Consider the following 23699-nt stretch of genomic DNA (forward strand, 5'->3'; position numbering starts at 1 on the left):
ATTTACATTTGGATACTTGACAACTGGCTCATACTTACGATGGTTGCAGTGTCCCGGGGTCATGTGATCATCTTTTGCAACCTTTGGGCAAACAAAGTCAATGGGGAAGTCAAATTCACTTAACAACTGTGTAACTAACTTAACAATTGAGGTGATTGACTTAACAAATGTGGCAAGAAAAGTTATAAAATCGGATAAAACTCACTTAACTAAATTCCCACGTAGCAAAATAAATTCTTGGCTGAATTGGGGTTGTAATTCGAGGACTACCTGTATACATTGTTTTAGTTCTAATGATTTTGTAATTGCCTTGATTCTTCTACACTATTCCCCAAGTTATGGATGGTAACTGACTATATTAGAAACTTTGAGGGAATGTATGACTGAATTTGGACCATGTGGTTTATATTCAGCAAGAGCTTGTCCTTTGATAATACTTTAAAGAAACTAAGAGGATTCATATATCATTGTAATGCAATAGCTATTCATGGATGAGATGAGGGCATGATTGCCATGTTACCTAGTGCACTTTATGAAAAACTCTGCACAACCTCAGTTAGATTAATTGGAAGTATTATCTAAATTTTTGGGTCATCAGTAGGTTAGGCTATTGAATTTAGTAACTGAGACAATAGGCCAGAACACACAGTTGTAGTTGATTAGTGCTGTAAGAATAAAGAGGGAGTTTCCCTTTTTTCCCACCTTTTTCTTCGGTGTGTTCTGGATACTCTTTAATTTACCTCATGATATTCCTGTGTTCCTGACTATCTTGTATTTTCTCTTTCTGGATGATGAGAAAGACTGCTGTAAGTCTGGATGTTTTGTGTCTCTCTCTCTCTCTCTCTCTCTGTGTGTGTGTGTGTGTATGTGCATTTGTATATGTATATATGTATATGTTTTCTTAAGTTTTCGTGGGTATTTATATGTATGGTATTTAGCTTCGTTCGGGTATTTTACCATGCATGTCATTATAGTTGTGCTTTTAAAGTTGTAGCGACGTTTTGGCAGAATCCCATCTGCCATCACCAGGCTGGTGTATTGGGTTCGTCTGTGTGTCAAGCTTTCACAGCTGTTTCTGTTTTAAATTTGGTGCTAGCCTACTGCTGTGTTAGAATGGTTTTTTTCTTCATCCTGATTGGTTGGGAGTCTTGGTCTGTGTTTATTGATCTTGGAGTTTGCTGTGTTCTGCTTGATTGGTGTTTCTAATATCTTCTGTCTGTTTTGTAACGTTTTTTTGTCTTGATTGGCTCGCAATATTGTGTTTCATGTATTGGGGGCTTTTAGTGAAGCTTGGCTTTGGGTGAATGGCTGGCTATCATTTATTAGGAAGCTAGGTTTCATCTGGGTGCCTGGTTGGGATGTGTTTGAGCTGGAGGTATCAGGGGGAGTCTGTTTGTGCCCAGGAGTTTGGCTGGCTTGTGGTATGGAGATTTTTTTGTTTGAGAGTGCAGGCTTCTAGATAATTGACAGTCTGGTGGAGTCATCTCTTCTATTCATGCTTTCAAGTCTTTTTTCAATCTCTATGGCTTCTCTGATCATTCTGTAGCTGGATTTTTTTTATAGTGGCTAGGGTTTTGGTGCCATTGAAGTCAATGCTATGACCTGTAGCTTTCATGTGTTGGCCTAGTGAGGAAGTGTGTTCCAGCTTTTTTACTGCATTTTTGTGTTCATCCAGGCGGGTACTTATTCTTCTATTGGTCTGTCCGATGTATGTGGCAGGGCATGATGCGCAGGGGACTTCATATATGCCTTGGTTTTCCAGGTCAATTTTATCTTTGGGGTTTCTTAGGATGGCTGCTATTTTTCTGTCTGTTTTGAAGGCAGTCTTGATGTAATGCCCGTGTAGTATCTTACTGATTTTGTCTGTAGTACCTCTTATGTAGGGCAGGACAGCTGTTCCATATGTCTGTTCATCTTCTAGGTCTCTCTTATGTCTCAGTGTGTTTTTTGGATCTGTGATTTTGCTTTTGTGGAAGGCGTTGGCTGTCAGTACTTTAGTCAGGGTGCATAGTTCAGTCTTTATGTGTGTCTTGTGTGCCAGGCATTTGGTTCTGGCAATTCGTGTTATGGCCATGGAGTTTATCTGTGCTGGGTGGTGGTGGGATTGGGCGTTGAGACACACATAAAGACTGAACTATCTATCTCTATCTCTATCTATCTGTATTTCTTTCTCTCTCTCTCTCTCTCTCTCTCTCTCTCTCTCTCTCTCTCTCTCTCTCTCTAACTATCTATCTATCTAACTATCTATCTATCCCCCCTAACTCACTTCCCCTTCCTTCCCCTCATTTGGGAGAAGTCTGAGCCATCTGAGGCCAGAATTAAACCCAAACAGTGTGGCCTGAAATGGATAGAGGCATCCAGAATGGATTTGTAGTTAGAAGCTCAAGGAAGTTCCTATTGCTACAGGAACTGCACATAACACTGCCAATACAATGCTTCCCTAAACTCCAGACCCCCTGGGTTGCTGAGGCATCCATGGTGAATTGGGTTTTAAGAGTTGTATGGTTTTTTTTTTTACTTTTTGTATGCAGCCCAGAGTCAAGTTGCTTTGCCTTTGTCAATGGCTTTGCCTTGGGTACAGAATCAGACAAGGGAGTACAACACACTGCCAATTGTTTGTTAGCCCTTGAAGATAGATCAGATTAGGAAACCAAAGTTATGAATGTTAATATGGTTTTCATTTCAAAATTCAAGTATCAAAAATCAGCTAACCTTCCAGAACCAGCTTGTGTGCTGATGCAGGCTACAAAAAGCAGATGATTCTTTTTCCTCTTTCCCTCTTTGTGTCACCCTGCCCCTTCAGCCCAGAAATCCTTGCTTATAATCTGGCCTCCGATTATCCATCTCCAAGTAAAGTGATACCTGTGCAAAGGGTGCTCTCCTTTAACATCTACATCATAAATCTATCTCCTTTGCTATGACAGGAAGCCTAAAAATTCTGAGTTTGTTCACTGTGGGAGGACTTTCTATTTTTCCCTTTCTACCTTCTCTTCTAGAGCTGAAAAACCAGAACGTAAATAACTTCTTAACTCTCCTTCCAGTTCCCAGAAATTCTCAGAACTAAATGTCTCTTAGAGTACTAGCTGCTCGTTGTTTTATGGCTTTCTATACCTTAGCCTCTAACGCTATTTAATAAATTGTACTGATTGATTAAGTTTTATTTTTTTAGATTTTCAAACCTCCTAATCTATTCATTTAGTAGCTTAATAGATTCTGTCCCAAGTTGAATTGGCTCTGTAGGAAACCCTAGTTTGCAACAACCACATCATGGTTTTCGTGTGAACCTGGGTGTATGGAAAAAGAATGTATCAGAGAGTTCTCAGTTTACCCCGTACCCTCATAAAACTTTTATGTACAGGAAGTTTTATCCACTGGGGGAGGGAGGGAAGCAATATAAATAAAATCGTCTCATCTACTTTTATCTGAAATATTTGTAACCAGGGAAAAGCTATTAATTTAGCCTGTGGGTTTTGGAATGCTGCATCTTGAGTAAAGTAGAAACAACCCATTTTAAACTCAAACAACCATTTCAAGCTCAAGATAGAGGTGAGAATGACCTTGAAATGTTTTGAATTCCAAACATTTTGCACAGTTCTAGTTGTTAGATTTTGATCTGAGGATCACCAGTAATCTCTAGTGTACTTCAAATTATCCTGAGACTATGATAACAAGAGGTCAGCACTGATGTCCCAAAAGTTTTTAAAATGTAATACAGTAAGTGTATTCACCGCATACTAAAATATATTTGCCTTGTTGCTAGATTGTTCTGGTTCTACCTCATTTCAGCACTGTGAATTGTTGTAATACTCCAACCACAAAGAAACAACCAATCACTGAGCTTTAATTATGGAAGAGATTTAGGTTCGTAAAATCTGAAATGACACTAGAGTTAAATGTTAATTTGGGAGGCTTTTAAGTGTTCTTCTGTATAAGGTAACCTGCAAACCAATAAACCAATAAACAAAATTAAACCAGAATATAATAATTCTGGCGATAATTTACTGTGATACAGTGTTAAATTAAAACTGCAACTGCAACAGCAAAAACAAAGATGTCAGGCCCAAGCTCAGAAATGAGACAGTGAGAGCCAATCAGTTCCTATTTTTTTTATTTGATTTTATATTATAGACAATATCTTACAAGACTAAACCTCTTACTTTCTAAGTTACTAAATCAGAGGTGGTATTCAGTAGGTTCTGACCAGTTCTGGAGAACCGGTAGCAGAAATTTTGAGTAGTTTGGAGAATCGGCAAATCCCACCTCTGACTGGAGATTTTACAGTATCCTTCCCCTGCCATGCCCACCAAGCCACACCCACAGAACCGGTAGTAAAAAATATTTGAATCCCACCACTGTACTAAATATATCTCGAGAAATTTCAGTGTGGTTAGCCTGAACCTCTCCTTCCTCCAGTTAGGGATTGTGCAGTCTCTTGATCTGAGTCTTTCTGGAAAATTTCTGAATTGGCAAACTACACACACACAGAGAGAGAGAGAGAGAGAGAGAAAGAGAAAGAGAGAGAGAGAGAGAGAGAGAGAGAGAGAGCTACAGATGCACATCATATTCAACAATATGAATCACATCATATTCAACAATTTACAAACCAATGGATTTGAATTGGTTGCCTTTAGTTTCCATGAAGTTTCTATATTTAAAAAGCAAATTGGTGTCTGTCAGCCCCAGACAAGCGATAGTAAGTTCAAGGTATTTGAGGGCACAGATTTCTTCCCCCTGCTCTAAGGATTATATCCTTAGGTTGAAAAACAAGATCTGTTCTTTTTCCTGGGATGGAACATAGAACTGAAAATAATGGATTTCAGCAGTCTGCATCGGTAATACCTTCTTTCCATTCTGATTTTCTCCCTCACTTATTTGTTTTCCTTCATGGCTTTTCAAATAGATATGATTATGTGAATCTGATTCCACTGCATTTTCCTTCATCTTACAAACACAATTTGCATAGTAACCTAAACATGGGCTGAAGATGATAGCAAAGCCATGCATTTTAATATTGTGCTTTACTAATACAGAGGAGGACTTTTCTGAACCTTTCCTGAATTTTAAAGGAAAGCCATAAAATTTCATATTTCTGTTCTTTAGAGAAGTATTTTACATTTACCTGAATAAATATTGTATTAGGATGCAAAGGATATGATTAAACAAAAAATTCCTACCACTAATGCTATTAACTGCTGAAAAACGTGGAGGCTATCATCTGCTATGTACTTATGTGGATGCCGTGAAAACAATGGGACTTACTTCTGGATAGCCTAGGTGTATATAGAATTATAAAGTAAATCATTAACAGTACACATTCAGCAAGCCAGTGGGGTATACATCCAATTACTATATTCCAATGTTAGAAAAAAATCTTTTAACTCCAAGAGCCCTCCCGCTCCTCAGTATATTTAAGGCCCCTTTGGCTATCATTGCTAGTGTGGCAGAATTTACTTCTGTTCTGGAAGAGTTTCATTGTCCCATGAGTTTAAAGACAATAGTATACTATATAGGGAGCCAATAAATCAATTAGCCTTAACAGCTGGCGTTCAGGAAATGCATTTATTCTCTTCAGTGGAAACACGGCTTTTCCCCCTCATAGCTATACTTCATACTGTTAAGGTCAATTTTTCATCTGGAAATTAAATCCAGTTGTCTGAAAAATTGCTTGCAAATTTCACAAAGAGGGAAAAAAATGTGCTTATTAATATAACATCACAAGTTTGTTTTATTTGTAATTATCCATTTTAAGAGTAATTGAGATTCTAAACACCAGCTAATCGCCTGGCTGTCTTAAATTACTACTGCCTGTAACTTTACCTTGCCAAACATCAGTGTGCTTCTCCGTTGCAACCCAACAGCTAAAGCCTGGGTCATTTTGAAACAATTAATTGAAAGGAGTGATTAATTGTTTAATATTGTGTTGCTCTGTTTTTACCTGGAACATGCACCGGAAAAGAATCTGAAGTTTGCACTCTAAAACATAATCTAACTAATGTTACTGATATGGATTTCTGCTATTTGAGTCTGTTCAGAATGCATGTGCACATTCATAACGTGTGATAGAAATTTTGTTTGTTGAATGATTTTTAAAAAGTAAGTTCTATCAGATTTATCATTTATTTGGTCTAATCTATCATTAGACTAGACTAAATAAATAAAATATGTACTTTTAGAACTAGTCATTCAGTAAAAAATAAAAAACCATTGTCATACAATACTTGACAAGACTGGCAAAGATCCTGTAGGAATTTGACGTTTTCATGTAAAAGTGGATAAGGTGTCTGGATTTCTGATGTACCGATGATTTTTTTAAATTGCCTTATTTTATCAGGGGCAGGGGCACTATTTCTACATATCTGGTCCTATGTTGTCCCACCTGCCATACAATTGAATAGCAACTTATGATTCCCAGCATGGAAAAGATACTGAGGTGATGAGGCAGTTTCTCATGTGGAACACGACATAGATACATTGTAAGTATTCTATCTATATTGTTTTCTTATCTTGCAAAGATCGCAGGCTTATCTCAATGGTTTACGATGTGTGTCCATCTGTTTGGGCGAATACTTTTCTCAACACTCATTATTTAGCACATTTGGTGTTATATCCCAAAATGTATACTGTTTCTCTTTGGATTAAGAACATTAGGGCAGATTTATTATCAGGATTTAAGACTAATAATTTCACAACTGCACTTAATCCGCTGCTTAGTTCAGATAGGATAGATCACATCAGTTGACTAGTTACATTTTGTAAGATAGGGGCATTTGAAGGAGCATTTCTGAACTTGGATGAAAAAAATTGGCAGTGATATTCTTCCATCCTGCTTGCAATTTCCTTTTTTTCTTAAATCAGTTCCTCTAGGGAAGGCATGTCCAACCTATACTCCATGGGTTACATGCAGCTCTGGATACTAGTAATGTGGCCCCACAAATAATAATAATAAAAAGCAACAGTCAAAGCATCCTCTATACAATTAAAAGAAATTGTGACAATAAAAAACTCCAATGAAGACAGAAAAACAGAAAATAAACATAAACTAAAATTTTGGGGTAATGATTAAAATGGTTAGTTACATGCCTTCTGTAACGGAGTCATATTATCATATTTGTTAACTGTAGCTGTTGTTAGATGTCCTCATTGATGAATAAGTGATTAAAGGGTCAAAGCAGAATTATTCTTGGACTTGCTGGTTAATTTATCCAAAAGTGTTGTATCTTATCCCATTCTGGTGATTTTTTGTTATCTGATTGTTTTTTCCACAAAAGAAGATGTTAGTTCTGTGGTTTGCATTAAAACTTTGAGAACTAACTATATAATACCTTGCCAAATAGTCAAATGGAATGGCAGAGAGTCTGTCCACGTGGCATGACCTCTGCCTTCGTCAGAGATGGGGAGAGGGCATTTCCCCCATGAGAAATATGGGAAAATGATAAACTTCTGCCTAGTTAATTGTCAAACATTAATGGGAAGGAAGGAGCATTTTGTTTCTCATCTTAGGAAGCAAATAACATGGCCCTATATTGCATTTGGAGAATGGCTTTCTGGTAGACCCATCTTTTGTGAAGCCTGCCTTGAGGAGGGGGGTCTCTACCTGTTTATGTCAGGATGCAGAAATTATTTCAAGTTCACACTTTATACCGGAGTCTAAAGTGCATTGTGAGAGTCACAGGAAACAAGCCATTGGAAGAAGCAGAAGTTGTATAAATACTCTGCATTCCCAAGAAAGATGATGGGGAAAACTGGATATACTGTATGCGCGTCAAATCCTGCTCAGCTAGGGAAAGTCGCCAGATCAAGAAAAGAAGGAGCTCGTGTGGGGTGAGCCTCAAGTCTCACCCAATTGTCTACTAGTATATTTGTAGATCAGACTCTCCATACATATTTGAATCCCTTGTTGAATTCTGATTGCACAGAGGACCAGTGGCCGGCATTTCAAGTGTGCATTAGACATTATAGAAATATATATTCTGGAGCTGAATAAAGATGTCAGTCTGAAGGTCTGTTATTAAGGTAAAAGGTCATCTATATAAACATTGGTGAGATTTTCTAACAGCCCTCTCTTCAAACCAAACGGAGGCCCTCTTTATCTATTTGCTCATAATTCTTTTGAAGTGCTGTGAACAAACGAGATGTAGCATCATATCTTCATGGCATAGGCTGAGGAATTGCAAAAAAAAAAAGTTCTGGGTCATCAGTGATAGGAGGGAAGGATGGAGGGAGAGAGAGAGAGAGAGAGGGAGGGAGAGGGATGGAGGGAGAGAGAAAGAGAGAGAGGGAGATTTTCTTTCAGTGAAGCTATGCAGGCTAGGGACATGATGTTTAGAAAACCATTCTACTTTGAACCAGCCTAGCTGGTTCAGATAGCTGTTTATTTAAAATTAGCAGGAGTTAAAATTATTTCCCATTAAATTATTTGACATCAACCCTCCCCCCCCCCCACTTAGTGCCCATAAGATAATATGAATTATTAAAATACATTCACAAACACATAATGTGATGTCTCCCTTGGACGACTCCTCAAATTCTTTCTCGGAGCTCAGCTCAAGGGAGGATGAGCTCATTCTTGGCACATGAGGAACTGGGTTAATTAATGACTCTGAACGGCTGGATGAAAGAGATTTGCTTTTCGCTTTGGGGACAGCTTGCAGGGGTGGATGGTCGGTGAAGAGAAGGAGGAGGAGCTGCCTTCTCTGATGGATCCGAGATCATGCAGGACAGAAAAGACAAGAACAACAGAGATCTGCCAGATTACTCAGGTGAAGAGTCCTCGCCCATCTCTATGGGCTGCGGCAGAAAGCTATTTATCACTGCAGGCAGAGGAAGGCATTGCTGGGGAACAACGCGTTTGGTTTCTGGCTGTGTGTGTTTGTTCCTCATGCTTCCTGCTGGACTTTGGAAACTCTGAACTTCTCTTGCCAAGTGAGCTTTTGTGGGTGTATTTCAGTTTGACCTGATGGATTATGTTTGTTTAGTGGACTTATTTGTTGGAGCAACTTTCCATTGTTTCATGGACTATTGGCCATTGCCTTGTAGACTAACCTTGGCCTGCCTGTGGCTGGATTTATTTTGGACTGTTCCGAGGCTGGGTGAAGGGAATTGCTGGGAAACATTAATAAACTCTCTAAACCACACTTACTGGTACATGTGTGTGAGTGAGTGGGGCAGCACACATAAACACACACAGCAAAAATCTTGCAAGATCATCAAAACATGACGTATTTAGCAAATTGCGAGATTCTGGCCGTTTTAAAAATGTCTTTTTTTATTTGGGTGTCTGTATCAACCTGAAAATGTTTTGAAAATGTTGTCAACATCTTTACTTAAACATAAATTTCTCTTTTTAAATATGAAAGTGGAAGTAGTTTACAGAACTTGAAACAGAATCAGAATGAATATGTATAATTTATACAAGCACGATTCCTGCAGAAGTTAACCCTTGAACTTACATAGCGTAGATGACAAAGGCTAGTTTTGCCCATGGGAAAAAAAGAGTTAGTGCAATCAAAGAGGCACTATTAAGAATAATACAATTGCCAGAGGCAGTATCCGATCAGCTATAGACTCGGACATCCCATTAAATATCTATGACAGGCCTAGACATTGGTATTTGAACATAGATCTTTTTAGCATTTATATTTATTGTGTTTTATTAATTTAGGTGAGAGGTTAATATATATTGCTAGTCCATGTATGACTTCTGATAATGTTAAATAAATAAATAAATCTATGACCGGGATAGGTGAACTATCCCTAATTCCATTGGGTGATGCTCAGGGTTTCTTCCACCAAATTTGGCAGCAAGCTAGAAACATTTGAAAAGGTTCTTCATTGACGATCAATCTGTATCCAACACAAAAGTTGCTGAAACTCAACTCTGTCTTCAGTAACAGCCGAAGACAAAGTTGACAGCTAAAGCTTTGCTCCTGGCCAGGACAAAATTATATCTGTTCAGAAAAATCATATATAGTAGCTTGACAGCTTAATTTCCAAACTTTCCCCAATATTTTTTTAAATAAAAAGACTTCTTGATGATGTTCTTTTCCCAGCCTTGAAAGTTTGAAACTTCTGTACAAGATGGGCCTGAGATACTTGGCTGTAGTTCTTGCAGCTACAAGAAAGAGAGGAAACTTTCTGTGGCATTTTCTGTAGCTCTTTTTCAAGTCTTTTATGCTGATCCTCTAGGGCCTTAGAGGCTAGTCTTTTCATGGTATTTCTTTTCCTTGTATAGTCTATTATCAAGCCTCTAACATATGCCTTCATTGTATCCCATACATTCTGAATTGATGTATCTTCTTTTTTGTTTTCTCTAAAGAAAAAAGCCAATTCTTTCTCCATCCACTGTGTGAAGTCTTTTTCCTTTAAAATAGTATTATTTAACGTCCATCTCGATCTTCTTTTTTGTCCTTTCCATTTAATTGTCATTGGATTGTCACTGGATGCCACAGAAAAAGGACATCAAGCTAAAAATGGATATAATTAAACACAAAATGGGTCAAATAGAAAAAGAAGAATTAGCACAGAAAATTAGAGGTGCTAAACAGAACTACTCTGAAGATGCAAACAAATCAGGTAGATGGTTAGCATACAAATTGAGAAAGGAGAAAGAATCAAGGAAAATATTGCAATTAATAGATGACCAAGGCCAAGTTTGCCATAGTAGCAAAGAGAAGAAGGAAATCATTCGAGACTTCTATGGGAAATTATATATGCAAGAGAATATTGATGAGGAAAGAGTTAAACAGTACTTACAGAATGCTAATTTACCTCAGATGCCTAAAGAGACTGAAACAATGTTAGAAAACAATATAACGATGATGGAGTTAACTGAAGCACTCAAGAAGCAAAATAATGGAAAGGCACCAGGCCCAGATGGACTTCCTGCAGAATTTTACAAAACATTACAAGAATCGTTGAATCTTCCATTGCTAGAAGTTATGAATGAAGTTATGTTAAAGAAGAAGATACCTAAATCATGGTCAGAAGCCTATATTACACTTATTCCAAAAGAGGAGGCCGACCCATTACAAATTAACAACTATAGACCCATTTCTCTACTAAATGCAGATTATAAATCTTTTACTTCAATATTGGCAGAAAGACTTAAAAAATATTTAAATAATTTTATCCATCCTGATCAAAATGGATTTCTGCCAAAGAGACAAATTACCGTATTTCCCCATGTATAAGCCACCCCTTTTTTCCAAAATTTTCAAGCCCAAAAAGTAGGGGGGTGGCATATACAAAGCAGGTACACTTTTTATACGTGAAAAATGCATAAAATAATAAAGTAGGAATAAACTGGTTTTCCAGCAGTATGCTATACTTTTTTGTAAAAATTGTACGTGATGATACGATTACGAGTGCGAGTACGCGATAGAAATGCATACGCTAGGCATCGGCCTGAATGCTTCGTTCCTACTCTCGTTCCGATGCGTAGATTGCTAGCATCGCCCGCACCGCTTTCAGGCGCCATGACCGAAGTTGTAGATCTAGACGTCGAATTTTGTTTCTTTGTAAATTTTCTTTCTTCATAACTTGTTTCTCTAATAAAATATTTTTTTCAAAACTTCACAGTCCAAAAATTGGGGGGGTGGCTTATACAAAGGGGGTGCTTATACATGGGGAAATACGGTAAAGACAATATGAGAGTAATCTTGGACACCTTGGAATACTACGAGGCACATCCTGAAAAACAAATGGCTCTGATATTTCTAGATGCACAGAAGGCATTTGATAATGTGAATTGGCGATACATGTTATTACTGTTGGAACAGATGGGTTTTGCTACAAAATTTATTCAAGCAATAGAAGCTATATACTATAAGCAAACGGCAAAGGTAATGACAGACTCTATTAATATAAGAAAAGGAGCAAGACAAGGGTGCCCACTATCACCTTTGTTGTTTGTGTTAACTTTGGAAGTGCTAAACAGAAATATTAGAGATGAAAAGAATATAAAAGGAATGAAAATCAAAAAGGAAGAATTTAAGCTGCAAGCATTTGCAGATGATCTGGTTTTCATCTTAGAAGACACTTTAGAAACAGCATCAAAATTGATAGAAAAGAAGAGACATATGGAAAGGTGGCTGATTTGAAAATAAATAAAGATAAGACAAAGATCTTGACAAAGAATATGCTATTAAGACAAAAGGAAGAACTGGCAGACCTATTGAAAATTCAGGTCACGAATAAGATCAAGTACTTGGGGATATATTTGACAGCAAGATGTAGTACACTAAAAGAGAATAATTATATCAAACTTAAACAGCAGATAGCGCTAGATTTGGCAAAATGGGAAAATTTACAACTGTCACTAATAGGGAGAATTTCAACAATCAAGATGAATATATTACCCAGAATTTTATATTTGTTTCAAACAATTCCAATTAGGCTTGGAAAAGACTACTTTGAAGGCTTAAATAAAATTGTGTTGAAATATATATGGCAAGGTAAGAAAGCGAGAATAAAGTTAAAACTTTTGCAAGATGCTAGAATTAGAGGAGGTTTTGGTTTGCCTAATTGGGAGTTGTACTACCAAGCTACAAATCTGATGTGGGTTAAGGAATGGATAACACTAAGAAATACTAGATTGTTGACATTAGAAGGACATGACCTGTTGTTGGGGTGGCATGCTTTTTTATGGTATAAAGGAACTAAAACACAGGGGTATTTTAGAAGACATTATATATGGGAGTCTCTGTGGTTAAACTGGGAGAAGATTAAAAGACAATGTTATTTGAAAATTCCAGTCTGGTTATCAACTATTGAAGCATTTTCTTATCCTATAATATACAAAAAGGAACAAACAGTTAGATATGGTGAAATATTGAATGAAAAGGGTGAACTTAAATCTATGCAAAAACTAGAGGAACAAGGTATAAAGATGAATTGGTTTTCATATGCGGAAATACATTCAAGGTATGATAAAGACTCTAAAACAGAAGGTTTCTATGATAAACTGACTGACTTAGATAAGATTTTGACAGGTACTGATGAAAAGGTGATTAAAAAATTGCATGGATATTTATTAGAAATTAAACTAGAGGAAGAACAAGTTAAAGAAACTATGATTGCTTGGGGGAAAATTTTTGAATATGGGATCGATTTAGAGAAATGGCAAAAATTGTGGTCTCAAAATTATAAAATGACAATGTCAACAGCATATAAAGAAAATTTGTATAAGATGTTTTACAGGTGGCATTTCCCCCAGACAAGAATAGCAAGAATGTTCAAGAATAAATCCAAAAAATGTTGGAAATGTCATCAGATACCTGGCTCATATTACCATATGTGGTGGACTTGTGCGGATGCTAAAAAATACTGGACTAAAATCCACACGTTGGTTGGAAAAAATGACAAAAAAGCATATGGACTTGAAACCAGAGATATTTTTATTGGGAATTTTACCTGAAATATATAGTAAAGACTTGAAATACCTGATTGTAAATGTATTAACAGTGGCTAGGATTGTATTTGCTAAAAACTGGAAAAATGAGAAAATACCATCACAGGAAGAAATCATTAAGAAAATATTGGAATGTGCTGAAATGAGTAGATTGACATTTGAAATTAGAGAACAAGAGGATAAACAATTTTATAAAATTTGGGATCTTTTCTATCAATGGTTAGACAATAAAATACAGTAATGAAATATGTAGACTTTTAGAAAATAATAAATATATAAAGATGTACTTCTTTCTTATTATATCTACAAAATGATTTTAGGATAGATTTGGGATGATAATATGAACTGTTATAAAATAAACTAAGTAAATTATGATTATCTTGTAAAAGATGAATGAATAAAAGTATAGTCAAATGATTGATTAATAATGATACTAAGGTATTTAATTTTTGATTGACAATATGAGATCATATGCAATGTAATTGAAGACTACGAAATGGAAGCACAAAACAATTTGTAAACCAACCGGCACACTGTATGTACACCTATGGAAGATAGCTTGATGTTTTTATGTTTTGTTTGTTTATGTTTGTTTTTAAAAACCAATAAAATTTTAAATAAAAAAAATAAAAAAAAAGAAAGAGAGGAAACTTTCACCCATTCTATTGTGTTCAGTCATATCTATTATGTCTCTTTCAATGGACAAAGCAATTCAGTTTTTTAATAAGGGAGTCTTCACTTCCAGTTATGGAGTCTTCAACATTCAGATGGGGAAACTCTTCCATTCTTTCTGCTGCCTCCCATCAGCCAATATATTCTACTGTGTAAGATCAGCGAAGAGCTACTAAAAAAAATCCTCCAATTTTGTAGAAAAAGACATGGACTACCTCAGATACAAGGCCCTTCTCTGAATCTATCCCTGCCCATGATCCCTTTGACACGATCCCTTTGAATTTTTCCTACTATGGAAAATGTCAGAAGTGGAAGAAAGTGAGAGTGGCTGAAGAAGGGACTACCCCTCCCCCCAATTTTGAGGACATTCTTTCCCTGAATGTGGAAATATGTCATATCTTGAGGTCCCTGTGAACTTGTTCTAGGGACTATAAGAGTGCTGGCTTGCCATTTTCTTTCAGACATACTTCTTACTGAATCTACAGAAAACATGTATTATGATTTTTACTCCTATCAATTTCAATCCAATAGCTGACCTCTATGTTCTATGGCTAGCTGACCAATTTAGTTCTATGGCTAGCTGACCAATTAAGTGAAACTTTACTCTTGGTTAACCTGTTTCTCATATATCTGAATGGGTTTGCTCTCCATAGTTCTAAGACCTTATCAGCCTTATTTTGAAAGAGTAACTCTGAATCTCTGAAGAACAGATTGTTTTTTTTAAAGCCACTGGAATTTGCTTAACATATAACCTAGTTTTTCTTAACCCCTTTCTCTAAACAGTATTTTTTTTTCTTTTCCAAGATATCTGTAATGTTGCAAGGATGCTTTGGAAAGGTGTCTGCCCTCATTATATACCCAAAAACATTTGCTTTAATTTTAACCAGCACATACATATTAAAAACCACACTCACTCCACAAGGATTCCCAACTCAATTGCAAGAAGAATATTACTTGTTGGCATGATATTTTGACAACGTTACAAAATGAAGAGGGGACATTTAATCCTGCTTTAGAGAATGTTGATTAGTGAGGTTTAATTTTCTATAGTTCTTTCTGATATTGTTGTCAATATTGTCATCTATTATGCCTATGTAGTAAGTACATTAATCTGTCAGAATATAAATGATTTTCATCTGGCTACCATTGCTTTTGAGGGATTTATTTCATGTCTGTTGTGCTATTGTTTGCCTCCAGGATATGTAATATATATTTTAAGGGAATGTGGCTTATAACAAGGCACCTATATTATGTATGTGATTAATATTGGTGCTACAATGAATGAGGTCTTATGGTCTGTCTTTGCTCTTATAGTGACTTAATCATTTCTCTCAACAGCCCAGTCATCTTAATAAAACATTCCACATGGTACCTTGTTTTGCTATGAAATGACAAATGCAACTGGGATAAGAAGTGATTTTTTTTCTGCTATTAAATGTATAGAATCATGAACTGAATTTACCACAATGTACACACGCTCACACAGATACATACAGCACATATATGTATACTCATTCCCCCCTAAAATTGCATTGCACAGAACGGTGGTATCTTAAGCTAAACCTATCCTGTTCTTTCTCCCTACTTATATGATTTGCAATGTAAATTGCGCAAAATTATATACGGAGAGTTCAGCGGAGAGTGTTCAGGACGGCATGCTCAAGGTTTGGTTATAAAATTGTCATCTGTGAATGGCCAGGCTAGGTAGATGCCTATTTCAAGGATCATGTCTAAATTTGCAACGATTTGTGAAATTACTTGACCTGCCAGATCACCTGGTTTACCTACCTATCCATTGGGCTCCTTTCTGAAAGTGACAGGGCTGCACTCTGAATCACACTGTTATTCTTTTTCTGTAGCTAAGCTCTCATGTGACAAATTGAAAATCTTCTAAAATAGAGGAGGATAAAATGCAGTCGCGCACATCTAGCAATGACGGTGTGCATGCCTGGGAGCTTCAGGCACATAGGAGCTGGGGTTACACTCATTACGTATAGTGTTCGGCAATGCTCTGCATGCTTAATAGAGAGAAGACTTTCAGTTTTTTTAAGGAACTGCTACTGGAGAGAAGTCATTGTCAGAACTGAGAATAGACTCAGAAATCATCCTGATTCATTCATCTCCTTAAATCGGGGTTTGTCTAACTAATACAGAGTCCTCAGCCAAAATTCAAACACAAACAGATCACTCCATAGTTTGCATGACACGTGAATCTACTTTGTTCTTCCATACGGGAACACAAAGGGACAAGATGAGATATTGCAAAAAAAGACCTCAGGAGAAATAATGATGTAGTTGCAGTTTTAAAATTTAAACCAGTTTTAAAAACTGGGACTTCAGTTCTTAAGAACCACAAGTAGAGTTTGGCTTGTTTTCCCTTTTACTTTTGGTAGTTTTCTGCAATGCTCCTCAAAACTGCTAAGTAAAAGTTGATAAGCTCTTTGAAATGATTTATGAAATAGCAGGGTAGCTGATCTGGAAACAGACTTCAGCTGAATTTGAGGTATTCCAAACGTAACCCTGAATCAAGAATTCATCATGCATATTCCTTCTAATACCTGCATTTATACCTAATATAATGCATTTTTAATATAGAACAGAATTCTTTATTGGTCAAGTGTGATTGGACACACAAGGAATCAGTCTTGGTGCATATGCTTTCAGTGTACATATATATGTATAGTGTATATGTACAGTGTATATGTACAGCGTATGTGTATCTTGATTATTATACTTATTTTAACTGTGCTGCACAATTTGGAAAAATATGAAATTTGAATTTCTTGTAGATTGGTCCAAAAATGCAAAATTTGCTAAGTTAATTTTAAAATGCAAGCCAAATTAATCTGTTCCCCACTATTGCTAAATGTTGTGCCAAGCCCAGTTTGTCCCAGTGATCAACCAGGAAAACAATGGCTGTTCAATCTGTTTCAGATATCTGAAATATATTTGGAATTCCAATATAAATATTAAGTGGAGCCAGTCTTCATATTCATATTTTCCAGAACAACCAAACATACATTATACTTGTTTTTTAGTTGCCACATTGCCATTGTTGTTCATTTTTGCTTTCCTGTAAATTAGGAAAGGCTCAAACTTTATTTCTGAAGAGGCTGTTCACATTATGGGGATCTTGGGGCTGCTGTTGAAAATGGCACCCCCCCTGACATTCTCTTCTTAGTGACATTTTGTTTATTGCAATATTTATAAACCACCTTTCATCAAAACTAGGATGCTGAACAATAAATTACAAAAATAACTGTAATTGCAGTAAAAGGATAAATACAATCTTTTGTGCAGCCTAAAAGTGCCAAGAAAAAAGATTGACCAATTTAAGATTCTTAGATAGGCAAAAAAAAAAAAAAAGTTTTAACTTGGACCTGTTTGAAAGAAAGCACCAACTACCCTTGAGAAGTAAGAATATTCCGCAAAAGAGGCAACATCGAGAGCAGAGGTGGTATTCAGCAGGTTCTGACCAGTTCTGGAGAACCAGTAGCGGAAATTTTGAGTAGTTTGGAGAACCGGCCAATACCACCTCTGACTGGAGATTTTACGTATCCTTCCCCTGCCACGCCCACCAAGCCATGCCCACAGAACCGGTAGTAAAAAAAATTGAATCCAACCACTGATCTAGAGACTATATTTTCCAAATAGTATTTGAGCAGAAGGCATCTTAAAAAGATTTGAAACTAAAAGCAGAGGGATTCTGTCATTTGCATGTCAAAGAAGACTTCCTTCTACTGTGAGTCATGAAGTCACACTTTACATTTTCTCATCCTCTTCCTCATGTAAGAAACTCACACCCAACAATGTAGCTCAGTTGGAGGATAAATTTATGGGAAGAGACAAAAACATTTGGCTTGTGTGGGGAAATTATTAAAATTGGGGAGTGCTGGATGGATTCCTCTTGAATTACCAGTGGTTTTGTTTTTGTTCATCTGCAAACTGTTGATAGTAAAATTTAGTGTCAGGATGCAATGTGGGCACCTTATTCAAGAGTAGATAAGTTTTTAAAAGAGTAGATATTGCAACATCTGGCAAATGTCAGGGGCAGGCTGATAACGCAATGTTGATAGAGTCGGGATTTCCTGAGGTTTTTCCTAAGTTGAGGTGATATGGGAATTTTAAAAAAATATGTGTATTTTAGGTCATATTGAATATCTGTTGAATATTTCTCAGCTCTAAATGGCAAGAAACCATGATACCTATTTTTGTCAATTATAATCAAGAGGGGCTCCAAAGATGCCAAAATGAGGTTCAGATTCAGCTTGTGATCTCCATACCCATGTCTAGCATTGGTTTCATCTCATCTGAGAAATGCTACATTGAATTTCTAATCAACCCATGCATGAGATGAATAAAAATGTTAATGTGGTGTTGGTTTCCCAAAAGTGGGATTCAACTAGAGATAAGGATCAGTTATGAGGATCAGTCACGTTGCCAAGGTTTCTGCTTTTTAAATTTGAAAAACAATTTAGCAGGAGATAAACTGAAAATCTGGCATCTTGTCTCATTGGCTGGCTTTTCCCAAAGTGGGATCGGGGACAGAGGAATACATTCTGAAGATGAAAAGATCCAAAGCATTTGAAGGCAATACACGAACAATGGAGGGAAACTAATCAAGGAAGGAAGCTACTAAGGACTAAGGAGAAATTTTCGTGACAGTGAGTACAATCAATCAGTGCCACAACTTCAGAAGTTGTGGGTATTCCTCCAACACTGGATGTTTTTAAGAAGAGACTGGACAGCCATTTGTCTGGAATGGTATAGAGTTTCCTGCTGACCAGAAGAGCTCCAAGGTTCCTTCCAACTCTGTTGTTCTGTTATATATGTGTTCATACAGTTGGGAAATTTGGGGCCAAAATTGCAGGTTGCATGAATCCTAATATTTGCCTCTGACCTGAATCCTGCTTTGAGCAAAACAATTAAAAGGGTTTTCAATAATATTATATAAAATATCCTGTATAAAATATCAGTATTCTTATAGTTTATATGTACATATCACTGATTTCCAAATATATGAAATTAGTGGTCATGTAGTGCAAGTTGTCTGCTGTATCAAAGAAAGGAAAGGGGGAAGAGGGAATTTAATTGTAATAAATTCAGCCAGGATATGGCTGACAAAGGCTTTAAAAACTTCAGAAACATCAATTAAAGCTGAAGTTCTGTGCAATAAGCATCAAAAATTGATAAAAACTCAAATTTAGGTTTTTAGATTTAGTGTTTAAATCAATCAACTGCAAACAAGATTTAATTAAAGAATATTATTTCAAAGTGTAATTACCTACTGGGATTAGAATGAACCTCTATTGCCCATAATGTTCTCCCACTGTGATCCCACACTGAAAAATGTTGAGTTTTAGATTAATATGCATCTTGTAAGTACAAGTCCTAATCTCAATCTTAAAGGACATTTAAAACACACTTGGAACCTTCTATGCAATCAAGCACAGTGTGACTACAATGTCCACCATGCTAAATTTGTGATTACATTTTTTATGTGCATGATTTAAATCGCTTTAGCAGCCGTCCAGGGAGCATTTTACCCTGCATATTAATTACACAAAGGCTTTGTCATGTGAGGGTCTCAGTGGTCATGGTCTGTAATCCAGCTCATTTGAACTGTGAGTACAGTTTTTGAGCATGCTGTGCACATCAAGCTCAGCTTTAAAGCTAGAAAGCGTTGAGATGGTTAACAGGTATGGTTCCGGCTTAAGGAATGAATGCCTTTTATTTAGTGACATTGACAAACTAATTGCTTAAAAATCTTGATAGCACAAAAAGCACGCAAAGCTGAAGAAAGGCTGCTATTAATACACAATATAATATTGCACGATCTCTTTTTGTCCTTTTGGATTTGTCTTCAAAAATAAGTGGCAGAGTCTAAATAACAATGCTATTAAATGCAATGGTTATCATTCATTTGTAAGAGTTGAGGGGTATCAGGTTCAAAATTTAATTTAGCCATGCCTTGCACCCGAGTTTTAAAATAGAACTTTTCAGTGTGTTTATGCACATGCATTTAGTTCTGAATAATATACAACTTACTGTAGATCTGTGCTTGTCCCGATATAATTAATCTAACTAATATATGAGAAAGTAGGAAAGTATTGATGATTGATGTGTTGTCACATATACTCATCAGAATAATTTATATGAAGACACAGAATTCTTTCCACCTAACGCAGGATATAAAGCTCCTTATCAAATAATTCCTTCCAGAGGTGGTATTCATCAGGTTCTGACCAGTTCTGGAGAACTGGTAGCAGAAATTTTGTGTAGTTCGGAGAACCAGTAGTGGAAATTAACCACCTCTGACTGGCCCCGCCCCCATCTATTCTCTGCCTCCCGAGTCCCAGCTGATTGGCTGGGGTCTTCTTTTATTGCCCTGCTCAGGAGATCAGAGCTGGAAAGCAGGTTAGTGGAGTGGGGAGGGAATGGAGATTTTATAGTACTCTCCCCTGCCATGCCTAGCAAGCCACACCCACAGAACTGGTAGTAAGTTTTTTTGAATCCCACATTCCTTCCTTCCTTCCTTCCTTCCTTCCTTCCTTCCTTCCTTCCTTCCTTCCTTCCTTCCTTCCTTCCTTCTCCCTCTTCCCCCCCCCTTTTTTTCCTGTTTTCCCTTTTCTTTCTTAGAGAGAAACATCTGGAGGATGCTTAACTATTATTCCCAGAAGCCCCAATTGGTTTTTAGAATTTTTTTAAAAAAGATGAAGTGATTTAAACTGGTTCTACTCTTACTTCAGTATAATCTTTCTACTTTCAATAATGTTTTTAAATACTGTAGGAAAAAGCACACAAATAAGTACCAAGATCTGTTGCCTGCTGAAAGGAAGTATCTCCCAATCAGCTATATCCTTCTAGTCTCCTGCACATGTCGACTGAACCTGCACCCGGGTTGCAGGAAAGGACTGCATATTTATTGGGCTCTCATTTTCAGGACTGGGGATGGGGGAGAACACTTTGTCAGTATGTCAGATTAGCATGTGGCCTTTATAGACACTTAGTCTAACTGTGATAGGCTCATGCATGCATGCTTTGTGTCGGTTCCATTTGGGGTGAATGGGGTGGCAAAAACAACAATAGTATTCCCCAAAGAGGACATATTTTACAATGCCAACTTTTAACTACCCTCATGTTTTCTTTAAAGATCTTTAAATCAGATTAACAACTGGTCAGGCCTTTCAACATAAGAGGAAGTGATTAAAAAGATGGCTGTATTTTGTATAGTGGAATAAATAGACAGAGTCATTCCAGACATCTTAGAAGGAAAAACAACAACAACGGATAATACAGAATCTATCACGGGATATTTTAGATTGTTGAGTATTTTTGGATCACCGCTGCCTCATCAGACCAGAACAGGGAATGACACGCAACTTCCTTTTAGATTTTTTTCCCCTGTCTTCTAAACTTTTTTTTTACATATTGACTTGATTCATTTAATATTTATTTAATTCCAACACTTTTATGCCAGATTGGCTTACAGATGAATTCACAGAAGTGTAAAAGAATAGATGTCATAAGAATTCTTTAAAAAAAAAACTAAATTTTAAAATGGCTCATTGCCAAATAGGAAGTAAAGCAACCGACCCATTTATATATTACTTGGTAGGCAAAATTGAATTCATTTCCCAAAGTAAGTTTTATTTATTGCTGTACTCATTCTAGTTTTCAAAACCTAGATGAAATAGGAAGACCAGAGTCTCTTCTAGTTGGTAGCCATTTACACCATCAATACAAGCCAAGAAAGCATTTACTGAATTTAGTTGGTTTTCTGTTTTCTTTTTTATCCAGGAGACCAAATCTGAATCTCCAAGATTTGTCCTTCATAGGAATGAGAGTTGAACAGTAAACAAATTGAATAGGTGTGTTTTCCAATGTAAAGTGTAAAAAAATATGAGAATTGTTGAGTATTATCTTGTAGTAGCATTGCTGATTACTAACTGTCCAGCTATCAAGATTTTAAACTTCAGTGTCTTTAAACTGGGATGAGGTGTTAGTTGAGCACAGATTACTTTAATGAACAGATTTTGAGCTCTTTTTTCTGCTTGCTCTGTAACAAGATAATCACCAAGCATTTGGGAAGGGCAGAAATACATGGTGTTATCTTCAATCTGCTTCTAGCCCGATGGGAAGGCGACCTCCATTTAAGTTCTCTTGTTCTATATCAAAAGCAGAGGTGGCATTCAGCAGGTTCTGACCAGTTCTGGAGAACCGGTAGCGGAAATGTTGAGTAGTTTGGAGAACCGGCAAATCCCACCTCTGACTGGAGATTTTCCAGTATCTGGCCCCTGCCACGCCCACCAAGCCACATCCACAGAACCCAGAACACAGAAATTTGAATCCCACCACTGATCAAAAGTGTGATTCTTTCCCCTTTGCTGGTACAAGCAAGGCAGTCTGGTTTGCTTGCTGTACTTCACTTTGTCTTTCTTACATAGATGTGCCTGTTTCAAAAGGTTGGTGTAGTAAATTCACTTCCATGCCTGATTTCTGTTCTTTGCCTTAATGTCTTTTGGTATGGGCTACTTACCATGAAAGGCTGGACCTTTTTCTAGCATGCTCAGTAGTAAAACAGTGAAATGCTGTTTGTTTGCTTGGTTTTTTTTGGACATTGACTCAGAGTTCTGCCAAACTTCTCCTTCTAGCCCAGGAAGAACAGGAAGAACTATAAAGCTGTCGTAATTTTTCCACCAGGCTTGAAAAGAAGGGAAAGCATCTGCCACTTGTGCTTCTTGCATGGGTGGGAGGGGGAAGCAGCAGCGGCAGCAGGGGAAGCCATCAACTGGGGCTGGGTTGACTGTAGTGCAGACAGAAGCTTGGCAAAGTGGCGGAAAGAGTTGGCATCTGGAAAAAGATTCCCTAAGATGACGATTTCCAGCCAGCTTACATTTGGAAAAGAAGCAAATGAAAAAGCTCCTACGAGTTGGGTAGCTGATAGGAAATGTTAAGTTTCATGACTGTGAGCAAATACTGAGTGAAACTGAACTGGTCATATTATATAACTTTTTCAGGAACAACATGGTGAGAAGTGGAGAGAAACAAGAAGAATCTGTGGAGAAAAACCTGGTGGGGAAATGAATTGAAGGTAGGAATTGATGTTTGGGGGTCTTTGCCTGCATAAATACTGTGGGGATGGCTGGGAATGTTTGACTAGGCATTTGGGATTCCAGTACTCTGTTTTCTGTGAAGTCACACATTGTTGTCTATTCCAACATTCTCCTGCTAGCTGTGGTCTGTTGATGTCTCCTGGGGCTAACAAACCAAGGTTGCATGCCCTTTTCTACCGCTTATGCTCAGCATCTGGAATTTGGAGCTAAATCACTCCTGAATATAGAATGATTTTGATGCACAGAGCTAGAAGGGAACAGATGGAGTTCTGTCTGCAGCTAGTAACTTAGAAGGCTGAATTAATAGGGGGTTTGGAAGGTAAGGATTAGAAATGTGGTACAGAACATCCCTCTGAATATTTATCTACCAAAATCTTATAATCCATCCATCTTCTGAAGCTGAAATTTCAAAAGAAAGTAGGCACAGTCTATAATTATCACACATGTACGCCCTACTTCAAATGCATTATATATGTCATATTAAAAATATACAACCCCTTTCT

This window comes from Pseudonaja textilis, chromosome 1 (genome assembly GCF_049901715.1).
Source record: "Pseudonaja textilis isolate UNSWEBS1 chromosome 1, rPseTex1.2, whole genome shotgun sequence".
NCBI lineage: Eukaryota > Metazoa > Chordata > Lepidosauria > Squamata > Elapidae > Pseudonaja > Pseudonaja textilis.